Consider the following 9,062-nt stretch of genomic DNA (forward strand, 5'->3'; position numbering starts at 1 on the left):
TCCGTAACGAGATCTGGCGCCCTCTTCTGGAGTGTCTGAAGACAGCTACAGTGTACTTACATGTAATAAATAAATAAATCTTTTAAAAAAAAAAATCAATGGTTACCAAATAAAGGATAGAGCCAGGATCTTTAGATGTGACCATGTAATAGTGCAAAGGTGGACGAGTTTAATGACCTGCAACCCCAAGCGAAGATGCCAATTAAACTTATATTTTAGTGCAAATAGTGATTTGATAATGCAGATCCATCAGTCCCTCTCTGGTGGGCTGCTGATGTGGGGGGAGGATGTGCTTGAGTAGGGGTAGAGAGTGTGTTGGAATCTCTGGGACTGTTCTACTGCTAGCCTGAAAGTACTCTAAAACAGAAAGTGGACTTTCCAAAAATAAGAAGTGCCCTGTGTGTGTGTGGCCAAGAAATGTGCATGTTAAGTTCAGGCTTTGTAGCCCCAACCACCTGCAACAAGGCAGCAACTTGATTGGGTGATTTTTAAGCCCTTGGCTTACCCAGCTTATGTAAAAGCACAAAGGTAAAGGCGCTTGCTGCCAAGACTGATGATATGAGTTCCATCCCTGGAACCCACCTGACCTCACCATGCAAGCATGCCAGGGCACCTGAGCATGTGTCCCCACCACGGTGTGTGTGTGTGTGTGTGTGTGTGTGTGTGTGTGTGTGTGTGTGTGTGTTAGTGGGTCAGGGGTGTCAAAGAATGGATGGATAGATAGATAGATAGATAGATAGATAGATAGATAGATAGATAGATTAGATAAGATAGGCAGGCAGGCAGATAAAATTTAAAAATGTAAAGCCCAGTGAAGTACTTTTTCATCTCTCCCTTGGCTGACATTTACACAGCTATTCTTCAAGACTTTGGCCCACACCCTAAAACTCAGTTATCCCATTGCTGAACTATTTAGAAGCCAAAAGAAAGAAAAGGCTGGCTTCAGGTATTCTAGAAATTCTTGGGCAGTTCAATGTATAAACCTTTAAGATTTACAGTTTAAGGTCGTTTTTTCAAGTTATTAGAAGAGTCACAAGAAAACTCCTCCCTCCCTCCCTTCCTTCCTCTCTCTCTCTTCCTTCTTTCTTCCCTCCCTCTTTCCCTTTCTCCCTGCCTCCCCTTTTCCCTCCAGTTCTCTCTCTCTCTCTCTCCCCCTCCCCCTCCCCCTCCTTCCCTCCTCCCTTCCTGGCTTCATTAGTGACTAAACATCAGAAAGTCTTATTATGTATGCCCTTTGTGGAAAACCCACCTTTAACTGACCCTGAAGTCAAGCTGCTCCGTGACCTGACATTATTTTGAAGGGGTTAGAGTACAAGCTGGTCCCCCAGTGTCTACAAGAGGCTGCATGAGGAGTCACACCAGCACTGTGCTAAAGGATATTGATTGGCTTACCTCCCTAGACGGTGGCAAGGAGACCCTTACAATCTGGAACTACCTATACTTACTAAGGACACACCATCAAAGGCTGCCCCCCCCCCATCTGCCTATTCCATTCCTTTGCACCAACAACTCAACACCACACAGCACTTAAGAGCTGAATTCTAGAGGTTCCTCTGTTACTGTCAGACATGAGCAGTGGAACTATATCAGTTCCCCAAGCACTGTTGCTTTCCATCCCGGAAGTATGAAAGAACAGTTCTGACAGTTCCTGCAAGATTCTGTCTCCCCACTTCTGAGGCCTGTAGCTCTTGGGTCCTGGGAAGTCACAGCAAGCAACGTTCTAACTGGAACTAACCAAACCGTTCTGGTTATCAGCCACAGTCATGAAGCCTGGCTTCTTGCCCTGCGTTTGTGAAGGGCAGGATGGAAGGGCAATTACTGAGAGCATATGACCTTTCAGCAGTGACAAGGCTTACTGCAGGGTTCCTGTTATTAGACCACAGTAGTGACATTGATCCTTCAGGGCCCATCCGGACTTCACCAAGAGCACATACACACATCCCATCACTAAGTCATTTGCATCATTACTATGGCTCCTCCCCATGGAAGTCACTGCAGTGACCTGGGAAGACAGGTGGAAGCGTAGGAAGTGGCAGCCAAAGTCACTGGACAGATCCACTGTTCTCCTCACTGGATGCCCCACATTTTAACTGGGCTTGGAGTAGCCAGACCTTGAAGCTGTATGCTCCAAATGCAATGCCCATTATCGTTATATGGACTTAGTGACAGTTTGGATTAGCAACATTTTTTTAAGTTTTTTTTTATTTTTTTTAATGTATGTATGTGTAGACGTATGCCATTTATCTAAGGGGCCTGAGAGAAGGTATCAGAGCTCCTACAAACTCTGAGCAGCCTAATGTGGCTACTGGGAACTGAACCCAGGATCTCTAGAAGAGAAAGTGCTCTCAACTACTAGCCTTCTCTCCAGCCCCATGGATAGATGAGGATTCTTTAAAACAACTTTTTATTTGGATAAAAATCTCACACAAAAAGTTGTAAAAAACAACATAAAGGTCCCCCGTTTGCCCAGACAATGTGAATATGCTATCATTTCATTTTAACATGTTATGTCTTTATCTATGCATATATCATTTTTCCTGGACCATTTGGAATATACATATACATATAGAATGTCATTTCGCCTCTGAGCACTCGAATGTGTATTTTCTGAAAGTGGAGCTTCTTTTCTGTAAAAGGCCACTAGACCTTAGCACAACTGATGCCATCCATGTTAGAGCCACCATTCTGACCTTAGACCCCAACCTGTAGGCCCTAACACCTGACAAATTAAAACAAAGACCTAATCCACAGCTCCAGGAAGCTGTAATGTACTAAATGTACTGACCTTGTCTTTTGACTCCTATAGTTCTGCTTCTTGCTAACTGTGCTTGCCAGCTGAAGTGTGAGCAACAAGATGTAGCTTTTGTACATATAAGACAAAGAAAGACCTGTAAGGTTCAGGGCTGCATGATTGAGTAAGTTCCCTGTGCAGCTGCTTGCCAGCAATAAAGACTTTCTTTTCAGCTTTAAGAGTGTCTTGTGTGGTGGTCTTACCTCGCAATGTTCTGGAGGCCCCAGCGAGATTCCTAAAGACTGAGATGCTAGGAATATCAGATCCCTTCTGGGGTTGTAGTGGGGAAAACGGTAAGTTTCTAGGGGGGATAGCACCCTGAGATATTCCAGGGCCCCACAGACTTCTCCCACCTCTAGTCCTACCATGTCAGAAGCTCCTGATACCTCCATCCTAAAATGGGGAATTACACAAAATTGCCTGAATCGGTTGCCTCCAGAGATAAGTCTGTTTACTGTGTGAATAGAACATTAGACTGGACACAGCCCTAATTCCAGTGTCTGAGATCCATGTGAGACATCACCAGACTCCTGTTTTAAGTCTGTGTGGTGGATACCCTGTTTGTCTTTACTGTTTGCCTGTTTGTGTGTCTCTTTATGTGTTTTCTGTCAGTTCTGTTAATTGGAGAAACAGATCTAAAATGGGAGGAGGAGTAAGCAGTCCCAAGACACCATTGAAATGCTTGTTAGAACACTTCAAAGAGGGTTTTGCAGACAAGGATGAAGATATTCTGTTTCTCACCCACCCGGAAAACTCCAAACCTTCTTTTGGAGTCAGGTGACCCAGTGAAGAATGTCTTGTCCCTCAGACACTTCAGGCCACCTGGAAAGTGGTGACTGAAGGCCCCGCCCACCCCAACCAGTTTTCCCTATATTGACCAATTGCTTTCTTTGGTTGAAGACTCATTCCCCTAGCTTAAGACCCATACCCTCTTGTTGGGAACCCAAATACTCTAGGTTCAACCAGGCCTCGCCAAGGGGAGATGGAAGTAGTTCCCCCACCTGTGCTGGGTGAAGGAGATAGTTTCTTCTATCTTAGGTCCCCTTTCCTCTCCACACATGCAGAGTGGCCCTGGCTTTAGGGGGACCACAGTTGTGACTGCCAATAGTTCTTGGCCACCCTCTTCACAGCCAAGGAAAGGGACAGGATCCTGCTTGAGAGTAGGAAAGCCACCTTTGGACTGGACAAGAGATTGCTGTTAGACAATGTAGCCCCAAATAAAGCAGATTTTCCCCTTTGCCTGGCTTGACTAAAACCCCAATAGCAACCTATGGAAGGAGGCTCTGGACAATTTTCACCAAGCCCCACCCATCTGTCTAAGGTAAGTGAGGTTATATAAGTAACCACTATAATATGTTTGATTCCTCACTCACACAGACCCAGATAGACCAGAAAACCAGAGACCAACTAATATTGCTTTTGTTATAAGTTGGCTCCAGACATTAAGAAGGAACTTCAAATGTTAAAATAGTTTGAGGGTATATAAATAGGTCCCAATTATTGGAAATTGCTCAGAGAATTTATTATAACTGTGACTCTAGAAGAAAACAAAAGGTTGGCCTGAGGGGTAGTGATGATTCCCAGGGAGATGGATAAAAGAAATCCCAGACTGGGAAGCTGGAGGCACCAGGAAAGGAAGAAGCTAGAAAAGGACCAATGTGCATATCGTAAGAAAGAAAGGAAGAGTGCCCAAATCAAAAGAAGGGAGATGGATCAGCAGTTAAGAGCACTGACTGCTCTTTCAAAGGACCTGAGTTCAAATCCCAGCAACCACATGGTGGTTCACAACCATCTGTAATGAGATCTGATGCCCTCTTCTGGTGCATCTGAAGACAGCTACAGTACGCTTAGATACAATAATAAATAATCTTTAGGCTGGAGTGAGCGGGAGAGAGCAGGGCTGTGTGGAGTGAGCAACCTTCATTCCCAGCAATCACACGATGGCTCACAACCATCAGTATAGCTACAGTGTACTCATATACATAAAATAAATAAATATTTTTTTTAAAAGGGGGGATAAAAATGTCCCATTCTCCACTGGGGTAAGCCTACAGGAGCCCAAAGTAACATTAAAGTTAGGGAGCAAATCTGTTAAATTTCTGGTCAACACAGTAGTGGTCCACTCAGGCCTGACAGAGCCTCTTGGATCAGTGAACACTCGACAGACAGCTGTCCAAAGGCACTGGACAGACTGCCCTCTTTCCCTGGACAACTTCTTGGATGGTAGACGTGGGACAAAATACTCTCACTCACTCCTTAGTCATTCACACCACCTCTATCCCCTAATTGGGAGAAAGTTATTACAAAACCTATGGGCCATTATATCCTTTGTGGAGGACACTGCTCACTGCTCACCTTACTTTGAATCCTACTCAGCTTCCATATCATATTCTGACTTGCCCCCTGCCAGAGGAATACCTCCTCCAACCAAGTCTGATAACAAAAAAATTATACTTAAGTTTTGAGACACTTGCAAAACAATACCCTGAGGATAACCCACCAGGATTGGCTCTACAGAACACCAACTGCCACCCAATTACTAAAACCTGCTACCTGGGTACTGATCAAACAAATCAAAATCCCTGTGTGCTGGGAAGCCAAGAAAGGGATTGCTGAACACATTGACAGGCTACAGAAAGCATTCATCCTCACCCCTTGCCACACTCCCCAGATCCCAATCCTAAAGTTGAGAACTCAGGACTACCAACCTGTGCAGGAACTCAAGATCAAAAAGTGGACAGAAACCACTCACCCTCTGGTTCTTAAATCCTATATCTTTCTGAATCTCCTGCACCAGAAAAACAAAAATATTCAATTCCAGAGTTAAGAGTCTCTTTTGCCTCCCATTGGCACCTATAAGCCAGCCCATTGTTGCCTTTGAATGAACTGATCCCAAAGGAAGTTTAACAGATCAACTGACATGAATTAGGTTTCCACGAGAGTTCAAAACTTTCCCACATTCTGTGAGGCCTTGAGTGCTAAGCTCCTGACTTTTCAGCAGAGGTGTCTGGAGTCCTGTTACAATAGGTAGATGAACTCAGAGCTTCAAAACCAGAGAAGGCAAGTAAGAAGACCACTGAAGTCCTGCTAGAGCCATCACAGGTCTTAGGGTACTGAGTCTCAGCCAGTGAAGCCCAACTATGTACACCCTGTGTCACCTAGTTGGGGCATAACTTGGAAGGAGTCAAACACTGCTTCGGAGCTGAATCCTGGCCATCCTATGGATTCCCACGCCTAAAACAAAGAAACAAGTGCAGGAAATTCTGGGAACAGTTGGGTATTGCCACTTGTGGAGGCCATGTTCACAGTGCTAGCTAAGACAATAGTACCAGTGGGACCCAGCCACAATAATTGGCAAACAGATTTCATGGACCTAAAGAAGGCCCTTATCTCTGCACCATTCCTAACCTTCCTGAAAATCTTCTACTTCTATATGAGTGAGTCCCAGAGTATTGAAAGGAAAGTCTGCTTAGGCACTCAGACCCTGAAAGAGGCCAGAGGCCTATCTATCCAAAAGACTTGATTCTGTTTCTGTTATTTGGCTAGTTTATTTGAGGGCAGTTGCTGCTACAGCCACGCTAGTGAAGTAAGCTGACAAGCTGACTTGGGACAGGAGCTGTTTCTAACCTATAGGAACACTATAGAGGCCCTCTGGAGGGACACCACAGAGAGGTGGATGTCCAACACATGAGTAGCTCAATATCCAGCACTTCTATTGGACAAAGCCCCATATCTGATTCTGCAAAACTTCAGTATAAACCCAGACATCATATTGTCAGACCAGAACCTAACAGAGCCCCTCCATAATTTCCTGAAAGTGGCTGATGGAGTTCAATCCATCAGACCTAACCTAACAGATGCCTGGCTATGAGACAGGAGCTGTCTTGTTCAGATGGTAGCTGTTTTATACAGAATACAATCAGGTATGCTGGGGCCTACAGTTGTCACCTTGTATTGGACAACGTGGGCCCAGTATCTCAGCCGAGGGACTTCAGCACAAAGAGCTGAGCTTCAGATGTTAACTGAGACACTTTGTTAGGGGAAGTCACTGTATACACAGACTGGGGTATGCAATTGTCATAGCACTTGTGCTTGTCTGTGGGCTCTCTATCAGGAAAGGGGAGTCCTCACCTCATCCAGAAAGGAAGTGAAAAACAAACAAACAAAAGCCTGACATTGTCCACTATAAAGAGCATCAAAAAGGGAATTCCCCCAGAGGCCCAAGGGAACAGGGCAGCAGACTTGGCCACTTGGAAGGCAGCCTTAGAACCAGTGGGGCCTCTCCAGATCCAGGTCACTTTGCTTGAACCCAAATTTCTCCTGTGACCAAACTGCACACAGGAAAAAAAAAATCAAGTAGGCAAAAAGGAAAGATGCCAAACAAGAGGACGATGAATGGTGGTTCCTGTTCTACAGGACACCCATTCTCCTTGCTGTTCTCAGAAGACAAATGGCTGTCAAACACCACCAGGCCACCCATATAGGGACATCTAAAACTGCTGAGTTACTACATCCCTTTACTAGACAATATTGTCAAAGACATTGTGTCCAGCTTATCTTGTGTACCACCTATGCACAGGTAAATCTCAAAGGGGGAGGGGGAAGTCCCAGAAGGAATGCAAACCCAAGGAAACACCTTCAGAAGTAACTGAACCCAGAGGCAAAGCCCAGATTACTGAGTATACATATTTGTTAATTTTCATAGATACCTTTTCTGGGTTTTGGGGAGGTTTGTTTGTTTGTTTTTCTTTTTCTTTTTTTCGATACAGGGTTTCTCTGTGCAGCCCTGGCTGTCCTGGAACTCACTTTGCAGACCAGGCTGGCCTCGAACTCAGAAATCTGCCTGCCTCTGCCTCCCAAGTGCTGGGATTAAAGGCGTGCGCCACTACACCCGGCCATAGATACCTTTTCTGAATGGATGGAAGCCTGTCCAACCCAAATGGAGACAATCTCAATGTTCACCAAGAAAGTTCTCCAAGCATTGACTTCTGGGTTGGAATTGATTGCTCCTCACCCTGGGACCTGGCAATGACTTGGCTTTCACCATCAAAGTTCCCCAAAATCTGGCATAAATGTTGATTGGACACTACATCGTGCCCACAGGTACAAAGCTCAGGTCAGGTAGAAAGGATTAATAGGCCATAAAGGAAAATTAAATATGTCCATGAGAAAAGTGAAAATTGAGCTAACCTCTTAATAACCCTAAGGGCCAGGTGCACCCCATCTTGGCAAGGTTTCACTCTATTTGAAATAATGTTTGAGAGACTTCCCCCTCTTTACCCTAAGCTAAGAGATGTTCGTAAAGTGGAGATTATTAACTATTCTCTTCTCAAGTTCTTACAAGCCCTACAATAAGCCTAGAAGACTATTCATCAGAGAATTTGGGAGGCCACACCCTGGCCTATGTCTGAGCCTGCCCACAGTTCCAGCCTTACACATAAGGTAAAAAACATCCTGACCCAGAACCTGAAGTCAACATGAAAAGGCCTATACCCTGTGGTCCTCACCGTTCCTGTAGCAATGAAAGTTAGCTGTGCCATCCTGTGGATCCACCACACCTGGCTTAAGGAGTCTATAGAGGACAACATGAGATTTGTCATCACCAGGTCCTCCAACCTGCTAAAGGTAAAACTGACCCAGGCCCTGCAACTATGATTGTCCTGTTTTGTCTTCTTTGTCTCCCATGGTAAAGGCCCATAACCCCCATAAGCCAAGACCTTGGGTATAAAAATTAAGAAAGACCAAAATTGGGAGCTCAGAGTCAACGTATCCACTAAAACCCAACCCACTTTCCAGGTAGACTTGTGTAAAAATATTTTATGCAGGAGTACCCTGGAAAATAGGCCACAAAGGAGTCCACTCCTAGGTCTTTGGGTACACTACTGAAGAAAGGGGGCTCTGATCTATCCAATAATATGCTTCTCCTAATGATAGATGGCCCCCTGAGCTTACAAGAGCCAGGCAAATACCATTGTGCTCAGAGGGGTTGTAAAACCAGTGAGAGAGAGCACATGGACTCCTCCACAGCCCTAGCAAGGAAACCATCACAACCCACCTGTGATGTGAGGCAATTCAATCTCAATCTATCAAGGTTAGGGCCTGAGGGGAAGCCAAAAATCATTAATTTTTTTATTAGAGGTTTTCTTTATTTACATTTCAAATATTATCCCCTTCCCTAGAGCCCCCCCTGGGGTCCCCCTATCCCACCCCCACCACACCCCCACTTCTATGAGGGTGTTCCCCCACCAACCCACTCCCATTTCCCTGTCCT

The sequence above is a fragment of the Mus caroli genome, chromosome 12 (genome assembly GCF_900094665.2).
Source record: "Mus caroli chromosome 12, CAROLI_EIJ_v1.1, whole genome shotgun sequence".
NCBI classification, from domain to species: domain Eukaryota; kingdom Metazoa; phylum Chordata; class Mammalia; order Rodentia; family Muridae; genus Mus; species Mus caroli.